Genomic DNA, 12,090 nt, shown 5'->3' with positions numbered 1-12,090 from the left:
TTGATTTGTGAAACACCCTTATTTTTTAAATTTTTTTATCACCAAATATGGAAAAAAGTGTTTACAAATAGATAAATTCTGCAAAATTCTTTTGACAGCATGACCTTGAATTATGATTTATATTGTCACACCTTCAAAGCTAGATGACAATATTGAGGAGATTTTTTATATACATTAATAACAAATTAAGCGTGCCACAATTTCTACAATATATGAAACACTTAAATTCCAAACAAATGTATTAGACAGTTAAGGTCTTAAAGAAATCTGCATTCTAGTTTTTAAAATGTAGAAATTTTATACCTTTAATATATCTGCTACTAGAGGAATACCCTGGAGATAATGAGAATTCAGTTCCAGACCATTGCCATAAAACAAATATCACAATTTTTGCAAGTCACTCATCTTTTTTTTTCTTTTTCTTTTCTTTTTTTTTNTACACATAAACGTTATGTTTCTGCTGAGAGCACTAGCCCACATGCCTTTAACCCCAGCACTTGGGGAGGCCAAGACAGATTGTTTAAGCCCAGGAGTTTCAGACCAGCCTGGGCAACATAGGGATACCCTATCTTTAAAAACATTAGCCAGGCTTGATATTGCATGCCTGTATTCCCAGCTATTTAGGAGGCTGAGGTAGGAGGATGGCTTGAGCCTAGGAAGTCAATGCTGCAGTGAGCCATGCATGGCACTGCACACCAGTCTGAGTGACAGAAAGGGACCGTATCTCAAAAAAAAAGAAAAGTTATATATACACTATAGTGTAGTTTATTAAGTGTGCAATAGCATTATTGTTAAAAACAAACTGAGCCTTCAGTGAGTCCTATGCCTTTTTCTGGTAGAGGGTTTTGCCTAAATGCTGGTGGATGCTGACTGATCAGAGTGGTGGTTGCTGAAGGCTGGGGTGGCTGCTGCAATTTCTTAAAATAAGCCAACAATGAAGTTTGTCACACTGATTGATTCTTTCACAGAATATTTATCTACAGAATATGATGCTGTTTGGTAGCATTTTACAGACAATAGAACTTCTTTTAAAATTGGAATCAATCCTCTCAAATATTTTTGCTGTTTTATAAACTGAGATTATGTAATATTCCACATCATTTGTTGACATTTCAACAATTTTCACAGAGTCTTCTTCAGGAGCAAATTCCATTTCAAGAAATCACTTTCTTTGATCATCCATAAAAAACACTTCATCATCTGTTCAAGTTTTATCATGAGACTGCAGGGATTCGGTCACATCTTCAGGGTTCACTTCAAATTCCAGTTCTCTTACTATTTCCACCACATCTGCAGTTTCTTACTCCAGTGAAGTCTTGAAACCTGCAAATCATCCATGAGGGTTAGAATCAGCTTCCTCCAAACTCCTATCAAAATGTTGATATTTTGACCTCCTTCCATGAATCACAAATGTTCTTAATGGCAACTTGAATGGTAAATCTTTCCTGCAAGGTTTTCAGTTTACTTTACCCATATCTATCAGAGGGATTACTATTTTAACTATGGTCTTATTTATTTATTTTTTTGAGACAGAGTCTCACTCTGTCTCCCAGGCTGGAGTGCAGTGGCATGATCTCAGCTCACTGCAACCTCCACCTCCCGGGTTCAAGCGATTCTCCTGCCTCAGCCTCCCGAATAGCTGGGATTACAAGTGCATGCCATCACGCCCAGCTAATTTTTGTATTTTTAGTAGAGATGGGATTTTGCCATGTTGGCCATGCTGGTCTCAAACTCCTGACTTCAGATGTTCCACCTGCCTCAGCCTCCCAAAGTGCTGGGATTGTAGACGTGAGCCACTGAGGTTGGCCATATTTCTTAAATAATGACTTGAAAGTCAAAATGACTCCTTGATCAATGGATTGCAAAATAAATGTTATATCAGTAATCATGAAACAACATTAATCTTCTTGTTCGTCACCATTAGAGTTGTTGGATAATGAGGTGTGTTGCAAATGAACAGTAATATTTGAAAGGAACTGTTTTTGTTTTTGTTTTTCCCTGAGCAGTAGATTTTAACCATGGGCTTAAAATATTAAGCAAACCATGAAGTAGATGAATGTGCTGCCATCCAGGGATTGTTGTTTCTTCTGTAGAGCATAGGCAGAGTAGACTTAACATAATTATTAAGGCCATAGGATTTTCAGAGTGGTAAATGAGCATTGGCTTCAACTTAAAGTCACCAACAGGATTAGCCCCTGACGAGAGAGTCATCCTGTCCTTTCTAGCTTTGAAACCAGGTATTGACTTCTTATCTATGGATATGAAAGTCCTAGATTGCATCTTTTTCCAATATCAAGCTATTTTATCCACATTGAAAATATGTTATTTAGTATAGCCACCTTCATCAGTTATCTAAGCTAGATAATAGGGATAACTTGAAGCATTTACTACATCAGCACTTGCCACTTCATCTTGAACTCTTAATTTATGGAGATGGTTCTTTCCTTAAACCTCATGAACCAACCTCTGCTACCTTCGAGCTTTTCTCCTGCAGCTGCCTCACCTCTCTCAGCCTACACAGAATTGAAGGGAGTAAGGACCTTGCTCTGGATTAGGCCTTGGCTTAAGAGAGTAACGTATTACATTTGTTCTTCTAGCTAGACCATTAAAACTTTCTCCATATCAGTAATAAAGCTGCTTTTCTTTTTTATCATTCCTGTGTTCAATGGAGTAGCACGTTTAATTTCCTTTAAGAACTTTTCTTTTGCATGCACGACTTGGCTAACTGCCATAAGTGCCTTAACTTTTGGTCTATCTTGGTTTTGGATGGGTCTTTCTGACTAAACTTAATTATTTCTAGCTTTTGATTTAAAGTGAATGTTGTACAGATTCTTTGACTTAAACGCTTAGAGACCTTTGTATATTTATTAATTGGCCTAACTTCAATATTGTTGCCTCTGAGGTAATTGGGAGCCCAAGAAAATGGAGAGACAGGGGAAGAGCCAATTGGTGGGGCAGTGAGAACATATATAACATGCATTAAGTTCACTGTCTTATAAGGATGTGGTTCGTAGTGCCCTAAAACAATTATAATAGTAACACCAAAGATTACTGATCACAGATCACCATAACAGATGACACAATAGTAATGAAAATTTGAAATATAGTGAGAGTTACCAAAATGTGATAAAGAAACATGAAGTGAACACATGGTGATGGAAAGAATGGTGCTGATAGACTTGCTGGATGCAGAGTTGCCACAAACCTTCAATTTAAAAACAAAACAAAACAATAAACAAATAAAAAAAATGCAATATCTGTGAAGCACAGATACAAGCACAATAAAACAAGGTATGCGAGCATTCATAAATGTACTAAAGTACAATGATTGTTAATAATGGATCTTTTTGTTGTCAAAGGAATACAATTAATTGTGCAGATTTTTTTCTAAGTTTATATATCAACCTGATACTACCATAGCAATCATGTAAAGCTGTGTGAGATTGTTTTAAAGGTGGCTTTCTTTTGAATTTAACATATACTTAACTTGGAAAGCAGTTTCTCCTTTCTGTTATATCAGCTAACAAGATAATTTCAAAATGAACTACCAAAATACACATAAATAATGAGTAATCTTACAGATGTGAAGTACACATGTATTGAATAAAAATAAACTTCTACAAGGACTGTTTATTTTATATCACAATATTATAGTACATCTTCACCTGGCACATATTATTCATTTTTATCAACAAAAGTTAGATTCAGGCCGGGTATGGTGACTCATGCCTGTAATCCCAGCAATATGGGAGATTGAAGTGGGTGGATTGCTTGAGCTCTGGAGTTCGAGACCAGCCTGGACAACATGACAAAACCCCACCTTTACCAAAAAATATCAAAATTACCCAGGCGTGGAGACATGCGCCTGTAGTCCCAGCTACTTAGGAGGCTGATGTGGGAGGATAGCTTGAACCCAGAAGGTGGAGGTTGTAGTGAGCCACAATCACGCCATTGCACTCCAACCTGTGCAACAGAGTGAGACCCCGCCACAAAAAAAAAGTTAAATACAAAAAATAGGATTTTATTCTTATTTAGCAATCTAGTTACTAAACATATTTTTTTTTCTACAAATATCAGTGTTATCAAAAACAAGTAGTTAGGGGCTGTGTGGGTTCTTTTCCAATTTCATTTTCACATTCCCTGTAGGTACTCACTGTAAATGGCTCTTTCATATTTCCATTAGGTCACGAGTAGAAATATTATAGATAGATTGAATTAACCTTAAGTAATTAAAAAATGTATTTTCAGTGGTAAATCTATTTTCATCTATGAATGATGCTTTTTGAACGTAGTAAAAGTTAGAAGATTAATTTAACTTTACATTATTCATTTACACAGGATTATGTGGAATAAAATGATAAATATGCCTATATAGGTTTGGACTACAGAGTTTGTAGAGTTGCATGTTCTTTCAGCAGTCAATAAATGAATAACAAACGCAACATTAAGGTTACGAATAACGGTTGATAATCTTGGCAAAGTTATAACAATAGCTCCTGAATGTAATCATAATAAAATCAGAAATGCATGTTATAAAAAATCTATTAGCAAAATCGTTACCAAAAATTAATATCATTTCAAGTAGGTTATCAATCCTCCTTGCTGAAAAAATTAACCTTAATAATTATTTTCAATACAAATTGCACTGCATTGGTGTAAAGGAAGGCAGTATATTGAAGAATGCTTGCTCACCCTGAATACAAATATATTAGTCTTGGCAATGATTTATTTTTCCATATAGGACACCAAAACACAAGCAACAAGAGCAAAAATAAACAAATGAGACTATATCCAACTGAAAAGCTTTAGAACAACACAGGGAAAACATCATCAAAATGAGAAGGCAAGCTATGGAATGGTAAAGCAGGTATGGAGCAGTACATCTTTTAGGAGATGAATATCCAAAATATATAAGGAACTCATACAACTCAATAAAAAAAAAAAAAAAAAAAACTACAAAGCATTGACTAATCCAAGTAAAAATGGGCAAAGGATCCAAACGGACATTTTTGCGTAAAACACATACAACAGGTACAGTCATATGCTGCTTAACAAAGGAGATACCTCTGAGAAATATGCCATTAGGCAATTTTGTCATTGTGTAAACATCACCGAGTGTACTTATACAAACCTAGATGATATAGTCTGCTACGAACCTATGCTATATGTTGTGACCTATTGTTCCTACGCTACAAACCTATACAGCATGACACAGTACCAAATACTATAGGCAATGATAACACAATGCTATGGTAAGATCTAAATGTATCTCACCATAGAAAGTATACAGTAAAACACAGTATAAAAGATTATTAAAAAAAAAAAAAGCTGTACACCTGTAAGGTCCCTTACTATGAATGGAGCTTGTAAGACTAGAAGTTGTTCTGGGTGGATCAGTGAGTGACTGGTAAGTGAATGTGAAGGCCCAGGACATTATGATATATGACTGTAGACTTTACAAACACTGTACACTTAGGCTACACTAAAGTTATATATTTTTGTTTCTTCGATAAAAGATTAATCTTTGCTTACTTTAACTTTTTTACTTTATAAATTTTGTAAGCTTTTGGCTCATGTAATACTTTAAAACACAAGCACATAATACAGCTATAAAATATTTTAGTTCCTTATATTCATATTCTATAGGCTTTTTTCTATTTTTAAAGTTTTTATTGTTTTTTTATTTTTTTTATTTTTTCAGATGGAGTCTCGCTCTGTCACCCAGGCTGGAATGCAGTGGCGTGATCTCAGCTCACTGCAACCTCCGCCTCCCAGGTTCAAGGATTCCTCCTGCCTCGGCTTCCAGAGTATCTGGGATTACAGGAAAGTGCCACCATGCCTGGCTAATTTTTGTACTTTTAGTAGAGATGGGGTTTCACCATGTTGGTCAGGCTGTTCTTGAACTCCTGACCTCGTAATTCACCTGCCTCAGCTTCCCAAAGTGCTGGGATTACAGGCATCAACCAACCTGCCCAGCCATTTTTTTTTAACTTTTTGAACTTTTGAAACTTTTGTGTTATAAAATAAGACATAATCATACACATTAGTCTAGGCCTACACAGGGTCAGGGTCATTCATATCACTGTCTTCCACCTCCACATTTTGTCTCACTTGTAGGTCTTTGGGGGCAATCACACACATGGAGCTGTCATCTTCTATGATAACCATGCCATCTTCTGGAATAGCTCTTGAAAGACTTCCCTGATGCTGTTTTATACCTAAAAGGTTTTTTTTTTCCCTGTAAGTAGAAGAAGAACAATGTAAAATAATGAAAAAATGTATAGTATAGTAAATAAATAAACCAGTAATATAGTCATGTATTATCATTATCAACTGTTATGTATTATGTATAACTGTGTGGTTTAGACTATTAAACGACTGCAAGTGCAGTTTGTTTACACTAGCATCATCACAAAGATGAGTAGTGAGTTGCACTATGATGGCTATAATGTCATTAGGCAATAGGACTTTTTCAGCTCTGTTATAATCTTATGGGTCTGTTGTGGGCTGAAACATCATTACACAGTCCATAATTGTATATGAAAAGCTGCTCAATATGACTAATCGTTAGGAATATGTAAATCAAAACCACAGTGAAATATCATCTCACAACTTTTAGGATGGTTATTACGAAAAAGACAAGAGATGACAATTGTTTGTAGAGGTTATAGAGAAAAGAGAACCATTGCACCCAGTGAAATTGTAAATTGGTATCACCATTATGGAAAACAATACGGAGATTATCCAACAAATTAAAAATAGAATTACCCTATAATCCAGTAATACCACTTCTGTGTATCCAAAATAAATTAAATCAATATCTCAAAGAGATATCTGCATCTTTATGTTTATTGCAGCATTATTTACAATAGCCAAGATACAAGACAACCTGATTGTCCATCAATGGATAAGTAGGTGAAGAAACTGTCACATATTTTCCTATGTGAATATATAATAAAATATTATTCAGCCAAAACAGGAGGAAATTCTACGACATTCACAACATGTGTGAACATGGCAGTCATTATGCTTAGTGAAATAAGCCAGGAATATAAAGACAAAAACTGTATGATCTCACTTACATGTGGAATCTAAAAAATTGAAGTTACAGAAGCAGAAAATAGAATAATGGTTACTAGGGGATAGGGAATAGGGGAAATGAGATGTGATCAAAGATACGAACTTTTAGTTATAAGATGAACAATTTCTGGTGATCTAATATATGGCCTAGATGGTGATAGGTGTGCTAATATATTTTATTGGGGTTATCGTTATACAAGGTATATCAGATAATCACATTTTACATCTTGAATCTGTTTAATCTATATTTGTCAAATATATATTTTAAAATTTAAAAATACAAAAATTTAAAATCAAAAATTAATAAGAAGCCAGTTTATTGAAGAACTTCTACCCTGGATGTAAATCAAGCCACATTTTTTAGATTTATTAAGCTCTACTGTGAGAGTAAGCAAATATAAACTACTATTTATATTGCAACTTCCAAAATAAAAAATATGCCTTATGTTTATTTCATTGTATAATAAACTGTGTTCCTTACCACTATAATTTATTGCTCTTTGAAATGATACTTGGCTTTTTATTTTCATTGAGCTTTTCCTTAAGATCTTGATCAAATTGATGTGTTCTTATATTGGTAGTTATTGAACAATACTATCCTAATTTAACTAAAATTGAATGAAAATGATAACTGGGATATGACAGAACACAGACTCTTAGTAAGGATGTTTAAGAAAACTTTTTTTGTTCCCTTTTGTTTCTTTTCTTTCCCCTGTAACTGAAAGACTTTTTGATACTACAGCTATTTAGCCCTTTTCTTATTTAGAAAAAAAAAGTAAGTTCATTGCCAGTGCTCATGTAATTTTACATGAGCATGCTCTTTGAAACTAAAGCAAATTTGATTTTTAATGTGAAAATAAAATATTAACTATTTTTGGAGTTATTTCTAAACAGAATTAATATCAGAATCATCTATTTCAGAAAAATCAGATTCGCCCAATGGATCTTCAGCCAACAACTGTTCGAGTATGATGTTACCATCACGTGTCGGAATGCCATCTTTTCTATGATTTTTACATTTTCAGCAATCAAGAATTACTACATTTTCCAAATGGAAATACCACTTCAGAACACAAAATGTTATAAATAGAAGGCTGTCTCTTGTTTCCAAAGTCGATATACTAGAATGATGTGAAATTAATAAAAGCAAGATACTTTGTGGCAAAGTTACCTTGGGGTAAAAGCTGCAGTTGGAAGCACCGCTGGCGAATATTCTGAGGGCATATGGGAAAAGGGTTAAAGAGTAAGACAGATTATATTTGTATCTTCTCAGGTGCATCATTTGAAAAAGAAAATAATTCCCAGTTTCTCTTGATGCTCATGCATCAAAAGATAATCTTATATATCTTTAAAATTATCTTAAAGTATGCTTCAAATATATTAATTGTTCTTGAACATTTTTTAAAGAGTTAATATTGACTATGTTTTTTTAAACAATAGCATATGGACACAGAAAAATCAATTGGCTCCACCCAGATCCACGTTCTAAAGTCCCTGACCTGTGTTTATACAGATAATGAGTTACCCTATGAGACCTGGGTTGAGATTCTCTCTCTCTCTCCTCTCTCTCTAATACACACACAAACACACTACAAGAAGAGAAGCAATCAGAGACATGGATATACATGGGGCAAGAAAATATCTGACTACAAATCCTACTAAATAAAATATAAGATCTGATGGCAAATAAAGACCTAAGCAGGCAAGGGGATACAATCAGGGTTGGGGTAGTGCCTTATGGAAGTAATTTAAAACAAAGAAATATAAACACAATAAAAGATCAGAAAATAAAACGGAGTGTTTAAGGAATGAGGCTTACTGTCTGATTGTAGTATAGTAGTATTTATTTCCTTTATGCCCTGATTAAATGTTTTTTTTTTTCCTGTATTTGAGTGGCTCTGAGCAAAAAGTGTTCAGAGACTGTCAGGTAAATTATTCTGAATTTGGTAGGATTTTATCCTAAATGTGAACTCATGTAAATGTACAATGAAAAGCTATTAGACTATGAGCAAATTAATTGGTGGCATATCTGAGTGTATCATGGACCATAATAAAAGTTTGTTTAAACTGAAGTTCCCTTATTTTATTATAAACATTACTATCTACTGGTGTGGTAATGTAGATATACACTTATATTAAGTATGTAGGCTTATTTTTCTGGCTTGAACCTTGCAGTAGTAATGTTTTTTCATTGAATTTATGTACTTACCAAGGTATAAACACTTAAGAAGAAACAATTTTGATGAAACTGTAAAGAGGATACTAACAAATGAATCATAACTAGTTATTCCTCATCAATGTCTCATGTTCCTTCTATAGACTTGTAATTATGACTTATGCATGCAATTATACATGTCATAAATATTCTTACAGTATACTTATCTTGACAAAACTAAACATATTACATTTAGCATAAATAGATCAACAGGAGAATAAAAGCAGTTCACTTAGGAAGAAGAATATATACTAACAAACAAATTTTAAAAACTGTAATAAGCTACTCCTGATATTCAGATTGCATATCATTAAAGGATCAGACAAATTGTTTCATTGCAATGAAAATGGCATAATATTAAATATTACTGCAGGAAAGTGAGCATTTGTTTGAATGTGCTAATATTTTGTAACATACTATTTAATGTTTGAAAAATAACCATTTTGTTTTAGATTAATCTTCCTTAAGTTTTTCCATTATAAGGTCCAATCTTAATGTGCTTAGAAGCTTGAAGTATTAAAAAGAACTACAGATACTCTTTTGAACACTTTTCCTATAATTATACAACTTCCTATTCTTATAATTTCCCTACAGTTAACAAATAATACATGATTTACCAAGAGTAAAATCATCACTCAATTCCTATGAACTTCACTGAAAATAATCTTGGCTAAGTGATAGCAGATAGTGACTCAGTATTGATTTTCTTTCTCAGTAATGATTTTCTACTCAGTATTGATTTTCTTTTTCTAGGTGGCCTGGACCTCACCCAGTCCCTAAAGACCACAGGCACTGCAGTATCTCTGGGTTCTGAGATCACTTGAAATATAATGCACTGGGTAGAAATTTGGGCAACATCATATAGGGATCCCATTCTATGCAAATGATATGTTATTCGTGCAAGACGAGTTTAGGCAGCAATCTTTTTGAAACATGGGAAGTAGTTTCAAATTATTTTTAGTCACATGATGAAAGACATCATATCAGTTTATTTAATACATGGTCAGTTACCATTAACTTATGTAAAACTTTCATCTGGAGACACTTCCCCTAAAATTAGATGACTATTACATTCACTTATGCCTCATGGGCCACGCTTAGCATTGCAAGGTGTACTGAATTCTTCCGCAAAGGAGACAATTGTTAGATATCATTTTCTAGGTTGCACAAAACGCTAATCTAATAAGCTTATCTGTAAAATAAAAAGTCAGGGGAGGGGTTCAGGGCGGCTAATTAGAGCCATCTCCTACTCTTCTTCTCCACTAAGAAGAATCACAACAGTGAGGATCCACGTTCTAAAGTCCCTGACCTGTGTTTAGATCATCCAAGAGAGAACACTGGAATTCAATAGAAGACCTAAAGTGACAGGAGCACCTAAAGCAAGGAAAGAGAAGAATGCCACACAGAATGCTCAGTCAGAATTGGCTGGGCGCGGGGAAAAGTTTCCCCAGTGCAGGGAAAGGATAAGTGAGGGAGCCTCAGCAGCCCACATTCATGCACTGGACTTCTCCAATCTTAGCCCCGGGAAAGCTCTTCCACCCCTCATGGGCCCCAAGACTAATAACAGGGAGCTACCTAGAAAATGTGTGAAAGCATTGTTCCAGAGAGAGGTCACACTGGGTCCTACAAACCGAGGTCCTAAACAGTGGCAGCATGGTGCCATTTTGACAGTCCGATTCATATTGAACTGTGTACTGCACTGCAACCCGGACCGAGGCAGGAGACAAAGGTAGCAATCCTGCCCTGACCCTGCTCCAAAGATGGGTGGCTGCATATTCCCACATTCCTTGAGAACAATTTCCATGGTATGTAACCTTCATTGCTGTGAACTGCTATTGGTTAAGGCACAAGTGAAGCTTATACCCCTTGAGCTGTCTGCTTACTGCTGCTCCCAGGGAAAGCAACCCTGCTCTCTCCAGTAGCAGGGCCACAGTGTACCCACTGCTGCATCTACCTGAGCATTTCATCAGTGGTCTGGGGCTTGAAGAGTCCCTACAGACCACAACCAGTGCCTATATGCACCACCAGGAGGCCTGACAGCACAGCCTGGCCACCAGTATCAAAGCATATCCGGGGTCCTGGGAGTTGCCTGAGTTGCCCTACCAGTGGCAACTGAGCACTCCTCCCAGGGTCTGAAATCAAGCCCACTCAATGTGCTGCTACCACCACAGCTAGCGCTCACCTGTACATCACACCTGCTTGTCTAGGAACTAATCCATCCCACCCATTTCAGTCACCACCAACACCAGAGTGGACAACTTGGGTTCCAGAGGGTTGTCTCACCGCTGCTACTGCCATTGTCCATGCCATGCCCAATGCCCAGGGGCTCAAGAACCTACCCACCCTCCTGGCCCACTACTGACACTCCCAGCTTTCAAACAAGCCTCCTGGAGGCACAAGAATTGGCCTGCCTAGACCAGCAAACAGCAGTGTCAGCATATACTACCTTAAGGACCAGGGACAGGCATGCTCATTCCACCACTGGGGCCTGAAGCCTGGCCTACCTGGCATACCAGTCGCCAGCAAAACATTACCATAGCCTCCAGTAAAAACCACACCCTAAGCTACCAATGAAATCACAGATATCATTGGCACTGTTTACAGCCAAATAATTTATACAGAGGCTACAATACTGCATACACCCAGAATCAAAGCAAAAGTGCCCTACTCAACAAAAACACTAAATATATCTTCAGGAAAATGTCATTCCCTGTGAAAGCAAATTCAAAACACTGGAAGAAGCTACTGTTATAACAGATGTGCAAATATCAATGAAAGGACACAAGAAAGCAAGG

The sequence above is a fragment of the Cebus imitator genome, unplaced genomic scaffold (assembly GCF_001604975.1).
Source record: "Cebus imitator isolate Cc_AM_T3 unplaced genomic scaffold, Cebus_imitator-1.0 Scaffold752, whole genome shotgun sequence".
In the NCBI taxonomy this organism is placed as follows: Eukaryota; Metazoa; Chordata; class Mammalia; order Primates; family Cebidae; genus Cebus; species Cebus imitator.
This window is presented reverse-complemented; position numbering follows the sequence as displayed.